Here is an 11,905-nt window from a genome sequence, read left to right as displayed (position 1 = left end):
ACCCAAAGAGTCATCCTTCATAACTAAGAAAAAAAGAGATAAGGGATGAGGGAAGGGCGGGAGTCAGTTTGACCTAAATAAACCAAATCCAACATTATATGCAATATTCCATACCCATAATCCCCTACCTCATAACTTTTCATGTACACTGAAGAAGATTAAACCTTATTCTGCCTTCTTCTCCCCTTAGTTTCCTTCTTTCCCCACAGCTCTGCCCCCAAACTAGGTTTTTAGGCTGAAATAATCCCAAACTCTTGAACACTCCCTCCTAAATTCTCTTTTCATTGTTTTCCCAAGTGAAATTAGCCAGGCTGAATGAAGCAGGCATTGAATGAGGTCAGCTTGCCCCTCTTTTTTTTTTTTCCTCTTTCTCCTCCCCTCGAACGGAGGGGTTCCAATGAAGAGGAGACAATATGGATAGCACCCTCCGTGCTTCAGACTCAGGACTACTGCTCGGCCATATCACATTGGTCTTTTTAAAAAAAAATCTTGATGAAGAGAGATTAGACATGCCCTTTTTGCACTATCATTTTGCAGCCTACCATAGTGCAAAGATTACTGAATCTAGTGTAAGGAAATAACTGGGTTCAAAATCCCCACTGCAACATTGACTCAGTGGCGATAGCTAAGTCGCTTCACTTTTTTTGCGCCTCTGTTTTCTTATCTGTTAAAATGATGATAAACAGTGTCTTTACAACTCACTTTTCAGAGTGCTTGTAAGGAAGGGCTTTATAAGCATTAACATGCCATACAAATGTGGGCTGTTGTCATTAAGCAGGAAAACTCACATTCCATTACTTTGAGATCCTGATAACATCAATGCCTTGAGGATCAGGATTACCTTTCCTCTGCCTGGTATAAACCCCAGGGCAGGGTCATGGCCCATGTGGGCACAAGCAAGGATAATCAAAGCTAATGCCCATTGAGACCCTTTGGCTTCTCTGAAGCTGGCTTCATCTCTTATTATTTATTCACTTGCTGTATAAACTTGGGCAAGTCGTGTAACCTGTCAGAGCTTCAGTATCCTCATGTGTAAAACTCAAATAAAAGTCCTAGTATTGCTTACCTCAGTGGCATCATGAGGAAAAGGAGATAATAGAATGCAAAGCACATGAGCCTTTGATGTGTGTATCAATGCTAGTTATTATTATTATTACTAATTAAACATACTTACCTTTTTCTCAGCTGTGTGATTCAGCTGCATGGTTGTTTTCTAACCAGAAGTATGAGCTGTTGTCAGTTTCATATGGGTTCAGACCCCTTTGCCTATTTCTGTACTTCCTAGACTTCTGAACATTATCGTCCCATAGGCCCACCTTCCCTGGCGGAGTGGGCAATCCATTGTTTTATTTTGCAAGCTCAGGAGTGTTCATAGGACCCGTAGATCACCTCAGAGGTGATAGAGTCTGACACCCTCATTTTATAGTTGAGGAAACAGGTCTAGAGAGGTTTGGTGAATGACCTATATATGATAAGTAATGTCTAAGGTGGAATTTGAACCTGGGTCTTTCTGTGAGTGCAGTGCCCTGTCCATTAGGTCATGCTCTTTCAGTGTTTTAACATAAGTACAGGGAGGCAGATGAAAGAAAAGCTGCGTAAGAGAGGATTGCGGCCTGAATGCCTCTTACTCCTCAAATCATCTCTGGCCTATGTAGTATATGTTTGTTGTTCAGTTGTTTTCAGCCGTGTCTGATTCTTTATGACCCCATTTGGTGTTTTCTTGGCAGAGATACTAGAGGGGTTTGCCATTTCCTCCTCTAGCTCATTTTGACAGATGAGGAAATTGAGGTAAACAGGGTTAAGTGACTTGCCCAGGATCACACAGCTAGTAAGTGTATGAGTCTGGATTTGAGCCAAAGAAGATGAGCATTTTTGACTCCAGGCCTAACAATCTATCCATTGTGCCACGTAGTCACCCTCATTAGCAGGGCAGTCCTTCAATGTCTGAAGAGCTCATGAAACAAAGTTTATCTGGGAGCCTTTTTTCCTGCCATCCAAATCACGTGTACAACACATAGGGAGGCACTGAATTGGAACAATGTTGGCCCAACCAGAACTCTCCTTAGCAACTCTTCAAAATAAAACAGATGTTGTCAGCACCAAATGACGATTTTTCATCTCTTGAGCTGAATTTGTTCCACAGCTCTGATCCCTGGGCATGTTGTGTGATGCCGTCAAATCCCAAACACCGAGTAACCCCCACTCCTGAGTTCTGAATCACTGCCTGAGCATCTTTTTAAGTGGGCTGCCTGCTCTCCAGTTTGGGAGCCTTTGAAGGACCGATGCATTGATCTTGGCGTGTGGGGGCTGTGGGGCTGTCAAATTACAGGAAGAGCTCTTGGGGGAGGCGTTGAGATCCTCTTTCGTGGAAGGGAGTGATTAGGGTTTGTGCTTTCCAGAGAGTGAAAAGGAGGAAAAAGACAGAGGAGGAGGTAGCATTGCTAACAGGGCTCAGTTACATGCCAAAGGCTTTTGTTGTGCATAGGTGGGTGTGTGTGTAGTCTGGGGAAGGGGCAAGTGGCAGAATATTACTGTCTTTAAAAACATTGATAAGATGATTAATTTGATCATTTGTACATGTGTATATATATGTGTATATGTATATAATACATATGTATGTATATATAATGTGCCTGTCTATATCTACACATGTGTATATGCATACATGCACTCATATAATCCATATATATATACACACACGTGTATCCATTTATGTGTGTATATACATAGAGGCTAATAGATAAGAAACCTTATCCATACATATACATGTGTATATATACATGTATGTGCATGCATATATACTCACATGCATAGACACATATATGCACATATACATCCATGTATATATACATAGACACTAATAGATAATAAACACCATATATTTGTGCATATGCACATCCAGATATAAATATATACCCAGATATATCCATAGATAATAAACATTATATATGCATACATATACTTGTGTATATGTATATATGTATATCTTTGGTGTGTGTGTATATATACACACACTCATATATATATATCCAGGTATACACACATACATATACATACAGATACATCCATAGATGCTAATAGATACTAAACGTATATACACATTATACATATATAAAATATTGTGTGTGTATATGTATATATATGCACACATAATCCAGATAGACATACATACATATATAATATACACATAGAGATAGATACCCAAAGATACTAATAGATAATAAACATTATATATCCATACAATGTACATACATGTGGATATATACACTTTCATAGATATCCAGATATATGTGCATACACATATACGTATATATCCAGATATATATCCATAGATGCTGAGATAACAAACATTATATATACATACATATGTACATATATTTGTTATCTCTTAGCATGTGTGGATGTGTATCTAGGGTAGGGGAGTAGACCTATGATTTCCTTCACTGAATGAATTCCCAATATGAGTTCCCAGGTATAGGAAACTGCCAGTGACAAAACTCCCTTTGCCAGTGCCTTGCTCAACAGCTGCCATCTTAGAGAGTTGCCTAAGGCATTGAAAGATGAAGTGACTTGTCCAGAATAACTCAGTCAGGATATGTCAGAAACAGACCTAGAACTCGGGTCTTCCTAACCCTAAAGTAAGCTCTGCTTTTCATGGGTCAGATGAGTTTTATCATTGCTGTTGAGTCATTTCAGTTGTGTCTGACTCTATGACCCCATTTGGGGTTTTCTTGGCAGAGATACTGGAGTGGTTTGCCATTTCCTTCTCCAATTCATTTTACAGATGAGGAAACTGAGGCAACCAGGGTTAAGTGACACAGCTATTAATTGCCTGAGGCCAGATTTGAACTCAGGTCTTTCTGAGTCCAGGCCCAGCTATCCACTGTGCCCATTAATTTAATGGGTTACTATATGTAAAACACTTTACTAATCTTAAAGCTGTGTATAAATGTTACTCATTACATGAATGAATACCATATATAGACATGCATGTACTCTGTAATAATGCTCTCTATATTTGGAAATGCCATGTTGAAGTGGGGAGAAAAAACGCTGAATTTGGAGCAAAGAGGACCTGCTTTCAAATCCTTTCAATGCTGTTTGTGGCCTAGGTGACCTTGGACAAATCACTTAATCTCTTGGACCTTGACTTCCTTATCAGTAATGTGTGGGGGTTGGGCTAGATGACCTCTAAGGTCATCCTCTAAAGCCATGCACACACACACACCCCAGTATCAGAGTAATGGTCATGTTAGGAATAAAATGTGTGCATAGAGTCACTGTGATAGCAGAGGCAGCCGTGATTTTCCTCTCATAGAATATGCAGATATTCACAATGAGCAAACCCGTAGGGAACATGAGGGATGGAAAAAGCTGCTGCTGCTGCTGTAACAGCGGTTGCCTCCTTCTACTTTTTCTTCCAAAGGCGGCTTCTTCCCCACCCCCACGTCCACCACACACTGCAGCTGCTTATACAGCTGGCCCGAGGTAAGACGGCCGGAGCCTTCGGGGCTTTTCCAGTCTGTTCCCCTTCCCAGAAACCTTTGGGCCTAGTCTGCTGATATTGGGACATCTGGGATGTTTGCATGATGTAATGTTATAATAGACCCTACACCACTTGGGATAACTGAAAAGTGACTCACAAAGACATAAAGATTGTGCCCTTTGGAAGAGCGGTTAGAGTAAGCGTCTGGAAACAGATGATCTTGAAGCACTTTCTATAGCCCCTTTCCCAGTTGTGAGAGACCCATTGAGTCAGAAACCATCCAGGGCAACCAGTACAGCCCTTGCATAGCTATTCCTGGGTATTTTCCTTAACACAGCAGAAAGATTCATAGTATCCCTACACTAAGACCAGTTTTCTGAAGGGTTCTGTTATCTTTTTAGTACCTTTGTACCTTCAGGAATCCTGCCACCTCTTATTCCCCTGCCTCCACAGCTCACTGTCACACTGACCCTCTCCATTTACAAAACTCCAATAAACTATTTTTTTTTCAGCCAAAGACAAGGTTTATTAGGACATCCACCATATTGACCAGAATCTTAAGGAATCTGAACATTACTGAGCTGTTGGCTAGATTATAAGAATCTGAGCAGTGGCTAGATTTTAAGATTCTGAGCACCTTAATGGAGACAAGATGGACCTTATATACAGAAAGACTGTAGGAGGGATCTAGGAGTGGCCAAGTAGTCTGTGAGGACTGTGAGGTAATAGAATGCCAGGGACCTGGCCAAGGGAAAATGGAGCCTAGCTAGGATTGAGGATGGGAATTGTCTGGGGGGCCATAAGGAGGTAAGACAATGGAGGGCTAGGCTAGGTTAAGGGTAACAGAGAACTGGGAGATTGGGTGTAGCCGCAATGAAAGGCCAGTTAATGGGATTATAGCCTCAAGCAAACGCCAGAGATTTGGCCTTGTGGGAAAGTCCAGGGTTTTTCCTTTAAGGGTCCAGATCCCATCCTCATCACCTGAGCCAAAAGCCGCTGCCAGTGGGGCTCACACTATAGAGGGCGAATTCAGAGCTTGGGGGGAGAAGGGGAGGGTAAAACTGTCTTCTATGAGATGGATTAACAGATACCTTCTTGACTCAAGGGAAGGGAATGGAAGAAGAGAGTGACCAGGGTTGTAAGGAGGTGTTTCAAAACTCCTTAATGATCCATCACAAAATTTCCAGAATCTGCTAAGATGTTTTTTAGCTGTTCTAACTTTTCCCTATAACCTCCATGAAGGAGGATTCAGGGATGTAGAGGGAAGGGAGTAAGTAAGCCTCAGGAACCAAAAAGCACCTGCAGTTTTCCCAGTTCCCTAGGGCCGAGCAAGTTGACAGAATTGGGCATATGCTTCCAGATAGGGCATCCGTCCTTGTCCTCTATGCTGCAGAAGGTGTACCCAGGTCCATGGCCTCAAACTGAACCAGTGCACCAAGAGCCTGAGAAGGTCAGGCGGAGTGTGGAGATAGTCTCGTAACTGTCTGCTGGAAAAGCACCTCCAGTCCTTCCTAGGTGCTTGGAGAGTGACCCCAACTGCAGGACAAGAAAGAGGGGGGGGGAGGCTTACATACTTTCCAGTCTTGACTGGAAAACTTGAGGTTAGGCAGCTTCCCCATACATGCCATCAAAATGTTGAGGTTTAGGGGTGCTGGGACCCCAAAATCACGACACATGGGTCCTGCCAGAATGAATTTGACCCAAGCCTCCTTTCAGCCAAAGACAAGGTTTATTAGAACATCTGCCATATTGGCCAGACTCTTAAGGATTCTGAACATTACTGAGCTATTGGCTAGATTTTAAAAATCTGAACCTAAACGATTTTTGTTTGTTTGTTTGTTTGTTTGTTTTAGGCAATTGGGGTTAAGTGACTTGCCCAGGGTCGCACAGCTAGTATGTGTCAAGTGTTTGGTCTGAGACCAGATTTGAACCCAGGTACTCCTGACTTCAGGGCCGGTTCTCTATCCACTGTGCCACCTAGCTGCCCCGTGAACCTAAACTATTTTTTAAAAAATCATTTCAAAGATCTCAGTCTTGCTTGGACTAAGTAAAACATTCTTTTACTAGTTAACCCTAGTGTTGACAGAAAAAGCCAGAGTTTTATTACTGTCTTCCTGCCCTCCTCGTTCTCTCTCTCATTCAGAGTATGGACCAGGGTGGTGTTCAGAATAAGTAATATTCTAACCAAAGACATTTCATAAGAAAGTGGATCCATCCTGAAGACATGATATGACAATTTCAGAATTTGGTACAAACTTGTGAATCAAGGCTACCTTGAGGAAAATTTGTGGCTGGCTTTTCTCATCGGCAGCTAAATGCCATAAGAGCATGATCATGAGGGCTCGTATTTATAGGGCAATTTAGAAAGCACTCTCTTTCCAGGAGCCTCATGCTGGTGTAGTTATTATCCCTATCTTATAGATGAGGAAATTCTGTGGCTAAGTTAGGTGATTTGCTTGAAGTCACACAAATAGAGTGTAGCAGAACTGAGACTTCATCGCCCAGGTCTATTGCTTCAGTAAACTATGGATTAAGTCCTACCCAAATTACTCAAGCACAAATTCTGGAGATAGTGAGGAATGAGTCTTCTCCCTTCCTACTGCATCAGCTAAGGTTTCAGGTAAAATGAAACACAGGTTTCCAACCAGCTAGGAAATATACTTGTAGTCACTGTTTGGGATAAATAGATCACAGCTAGGGTTCTAAGTGATCCTGAGGACACTGAGAGCAGTAGAGAAGGACATTGGGGTTCCCTGAGTACCCCTCTAACACTTCCTTCCCCCTGCCCTGCTTATTCACAAGTGTAGACTTGTATAGATCTAAGTACTTAACTGTGAGTCCATACTCCAGCTAAAAGGGATTAGGGAGTGGGCTTTGCTGTACAGACAAGCCTACTCAGTCTCCCTGTAGCCTCTGGGCACCAGACATATTCTGGGAGCTTTATTTTACTTTCCTCTCCTGATCCTTCTCTATTTCTCCCCCAGTAGCCCTGCATCATCTCTCCTAGAGTTCCAGCCATCGTTATTGGTTACTTTCATTATACAGTAGCCCCTGTCCCAATTCCCAGTCAGAATTAGTTTCACCTTTGGGTCCATGCCTAGGTACTGCTCAGCTTTATCCTTGGCAGGAACCATAATTCTTCTAAATTATTTCCACTTTCCATTTTCTAGTCCAACCCAAATAATTAGTCATCCATTCTTTGAAGGCAGCCACATTTTCTACCAAGCAAGGGTTAGGAAGAAAATGGTATAATATAAGCCTCACTGCTTCCCTTAAGGCATCCAACTCTTTTTAATTCCAATGTCTTCCCTCTATTAATTATTTCCTATTTTTCCTATGTATAGCCTGCTTTGTATATATCTGTTTGATGTTGTTTCCCCCATTGGACTGTAGGCTCCTTGAGGGCAGGGACTGTCTTTTGCCTTTTTTTGTATCCTCATTGCTTAGCACAGTGCCTGGCACACAGTAGCCACTTAGTAAATGTTTGTGGATTGACTAGGTAGATGGTTTATCAGATTGGATGCCCTTGGAGTCAGTTCTTGCCAGCCCCCCCTCCCCAATCCCTCCAGCTCTTGGCTTTCATAACCATGAATATTCTGAAGGGTGAAAAAACCTCTTGGGAGAAGGCCACTTTGGCCTTTGATTCAATGATTCATTTTGCAGCAAAGATGGCAGGTTACAGTGCTTTCCTACGAGTCTGCAAATAATAACTATTCATGTTTTATTTTGAAAAAGGCAAAGAAGCAAAATGACTGCAGGGACTTTTCTCAGAAAGCAAGGTCCTGGGTCAGGATTCCTTCCTGCCTTTGTCCCACACCACGTCCAGCTGCTCCTGCCATATCTCAAGTACATCACCATGGCCAAATAATACTCACTCTGAGTCATCAACTAAAGGGTCAATTATGTTCAGCCTATTGTTGAGGAAGGCAAAGAAGGGCCTAATACAATTTAGAAGAAAGAAGTCTATCGCCAAATTTAAAAACAAAAGGCTAACTCTCAGCTATCCAGAAACTAATTCTATAATATTAATAGCTGATAGTTACTCATCCCTTTAAAGTTTGTAAAGTACCTCTATAATCTTTTCTGAACCTCACAACAATGATACAGTGAGGTAAATAGCACAGTTATTACTATCCCCATTTTATAAATGGAGAAACTAAAACTCTGAGAGATCATCATCATTATAATGGCTCACATTTACATAACACATGAAGGTTTGTTACCATTAACCTCACGGTAACCCTATGAGCTAGGTGGCGCCATAGTGGATAGTCAATAAGACTCATCTTCCTGAGTTCAAATCTGGCCTCAGACACTAACTATGTGCCCCTGGGCAAGTCACTTCACCCTGTTTGCCTCTGTTTCCTCATCTGTAAAATAAGCTGGAGAGGAAATGGCAAACCACTCTAGTATCTCTACCAAAAAAAACCCTAAATGGGGACATGAAGAGTCAGACACAACTGAGCAACAACTGAGCAACTGAAGCCCTGTGAAATAAGGGTCCTTATCATCCCTATTTTATATATGATGAAACTGAGGCTATGAGAGGTTGGTGTTTAGTATAGATATGAAACCAGAAGGAATCTCAAGGGCTGTCTAGTTCTTTCCCCTCATTTTATAATTGAGTCACTTCCTTATGGTCACTGAGGTAGCAGTATCTGAGAATATAGACTGAAACTTCCATCTTTCTGATTTGAGGTCCAGTACTCTGGGCCATGTTCTCTTCCATTCAGAAAACATTTTATGGCATATAGAGGAAAAATGGTAGAATTTGCACTCATTTTTCCTGTTATGTAAATTGTATGATGGTGAAGTCCTGATCCATGTTGGGAGGGAGGGGAAGGCAGATCCTGAAACTAGAACAACAGTTAGTGGGTAGCCATTGTGGGAGTAAGGCTGGGAATGATAGATGTGAGTATTATAATAAAATTTCCCTCTTTCCCTTTTGTGTTTAAAACACATTGGAATAAGCATTGCATCTTTGAATGGCAGTGCTCATGACAGAGTTATTTCTGGCACAGTTCTCTATCACATTTGGCATCAAATGCACCTTTACAGAATTTGAACAATGTATTTTGGAGATAGAAGAGAGAAGAAATGGATTCAGAAATGATCACACACAACCGGAAATATTCAATAATTTTACCACTGAACCATGTAAAACCTAAATTTGTTTGCAAACTAACTGCTTGAAAATGTTTGAAAATTTCTGCCTGTGGGCAGTGAAGGCTACAACACCATCCCTATCTCATGCCTTCCTTAACTCATCTCTTCCATTGATTTCTTTATTCCTGCATTCCTTTTCTCTGGGGATCCCATTTCTGCCTGCAACCAGTATCCCATGCCACACCCATATTTGGAGTAACTCTTTTTTTCCCCTTTATTCAGTTTCTGAAATTGGTTTTCTATTTTTTTGTTGTTGGTTTTTTTTAATTTTTTTTTTTTTACTGGATCTGTGATTTCATCAGAATTGGGAATTTCTTTTCTTTTGAGACAGTTGGGGTGACTTGGCCAGGGTCACACAGCTAATAAGTATCTGAGGCTGGATTTCAACTCAGGTCCTCCTGACCCTAGGGCCAGTGCTGTATCCACAGCACCACCTAGCTGACCCTAGCATTGGGAATTTCTGGTGAGAAACTTCTTTGCCAATGTGGCTTACCAACTTTTCTGCAACTTATAATCTTAGAGACCTGCTTGGGACATAGAAAGGTAAAGCAGCTTGCTCAGGGACATGTCAGAAGGAGGATTTGAGGTAGGGTCTTCCTGACTCCAAGGCCAGCTCTCACTATCCATTACACTACCTTTCCTCCAGCTGAGGTCTTAACCGTTCCAGACTCACTTCTAATTATTCCAACCCACATTGATCTTTCCCTTCCCTGAACACTTTCTCCAATCTTTATGCTGAACAATGTGTCTTGTAAATAGCATCAAAAGGATCATATGTAGAAAACATCTAGTCCAAACTCTTCATTTTACATTTGAGGAAACTTACTGTCCAGGTCACACACATAGCAAACATCAGAGGAGCAGGATTTGAACTCTGGACCTCTGACTTCAGAACTCATCTTTTTTTTTTCCCTCTAGACTTAACTGATACCTTGTTATATGCTATCATTTTAAAATAATGGTTTCATATATATAATAACCCTGTCACATCAAGTAGATCATAACCTCCTCGAGGGCAAGGACTACAATGTGATTCTTACCTATAGCTTTTCTAATGCCTCAAATACTGCTGGACTCGATCAGCACTCGATCTGCCTGATCATAGGGTTATTTACAAATGAGGACCCTTGAGAGAAGGTCCTGCAGGAAGTGGTAGAGGCAGAGCTGCAGATTCCAAAAGGAAGTCTCTTTCCACTGTCCTGGGTTTCATCCATTCAGTAAGCATTTCTTGAGGACCTACTTATGTGTGGGGTGCCATGTTTGCCACTCTCAGACTTTCATTTTGTTCTGAACCTGTGATGTCATTGGTGAGGCCATTGTCGGATGCAGAGGCTCCCTCAGCCAATGCAGATGAATGACTGTTCTACAATTTTCAATCTTTGCTTCCAGGGATGTTCTGGGGTTAAGTGACTTCCCCAGGAGCACCTCTCCAGTGCCTGTTAGCCTTCTGTCTGCCAAGCCTGGCTGCTCCCTTTGGAGGATAAAAATATGAATAGAACAAAGTCCCCATCCCTGGGAGCATCGCCACCCCACCCCCTTATTGCTCTGGGAACTTTAATAAAAATCAGTGTTTTCGTTACTTCTGAAAGGGCGAGATTCCTCATCCCTTTGAATTCCCAAACCACAACAGCCTTCTCTGGCCAAAACCATCCTGTGTGTGTCCTAAGATTAACTCACTTTTTTCTCTTCAGGCACACAGTATACATGTGCATGCCCTCCCTCCCTCCCTTCCTTCCTCCCTTCCTTCCTTCCTTCCTTCCTTCCTTCCTTCCTCAACTACCTTCTTTCCCTACTTTCTTTCCCTCTTTCCTTCTGTCCTCCCTCCCTCCCTCTCTCCTTTCCTTTGTTCCTTCCTTCCTCCCTCCCTCCCTCCTCCCTTCTTTCCTTTCTTCTTTCCTTCCTTCCTTTCCTTCCCTTCTTCCTTCCTTCCTTCCCTCCCTCCCTTCCTTCCTTCCTTCTTTCCTTCCCTTCTTCCCTCCTCCCTCTCTCCCTTCTTTACTTCCTTCCTTCCTTCCCTCCTTCCTTCCTTTCCTTCCCTCTTTACTTTCCTTCCTCCCTCCCTTCCTTTCCTTCCTTCCTTTCCTTCCCTCCTTCCTCCCTTCCTTTCCTTCCCTCCTTACTTTCCTTCCTCCCTTCCTTCCTTTCCTTTCCTTCCTTCCCTCCTTCCTTTCCTTCCCTCCCTCTCTCCTTTCCTTTGTCCTTCCTTCCCTCCCTTCCTTCTTTACTTCCTTCCTTCCTCCCCTCCTTCCTTCC

The 11,905-nt window shown here is 42.3% G+C and overlaps 1 protein-coding gene across 1 annotated transcript in view; it reads left to right on the top strand.

Annotated features, from left to right (window-relative positions):
- The window catches only part of PTGFRN (prostaglandin F2 receptor inhibitor), an 81,013-nt gene that overhangs the window by 39,409 nt on the left and 29,699 nt on the right, over positions 1 to 11,905 (top strand). The window lies entirely within an intron of this gene.

The sequence above is a fragment of the Vombatus ursinus genome, unplaced genomic scaffold (assembly GCF_900497805.2).
Source record: "Vombatus ursinus unplaced genomic scaffold, bare-nosed wombat genome assembly UNPS02014782.1, whole genome shotgun sequence".
Classification (NCBI taxonomy): Eukaryota; Metazoa; Chordata; class Mammalia; order Diprotodontia; family Vombatidae; genus Vombatus; species Vombatus ursinus.
This window is presented reverse-complemented; position numbering and strand designations above follow the sequence as displayed.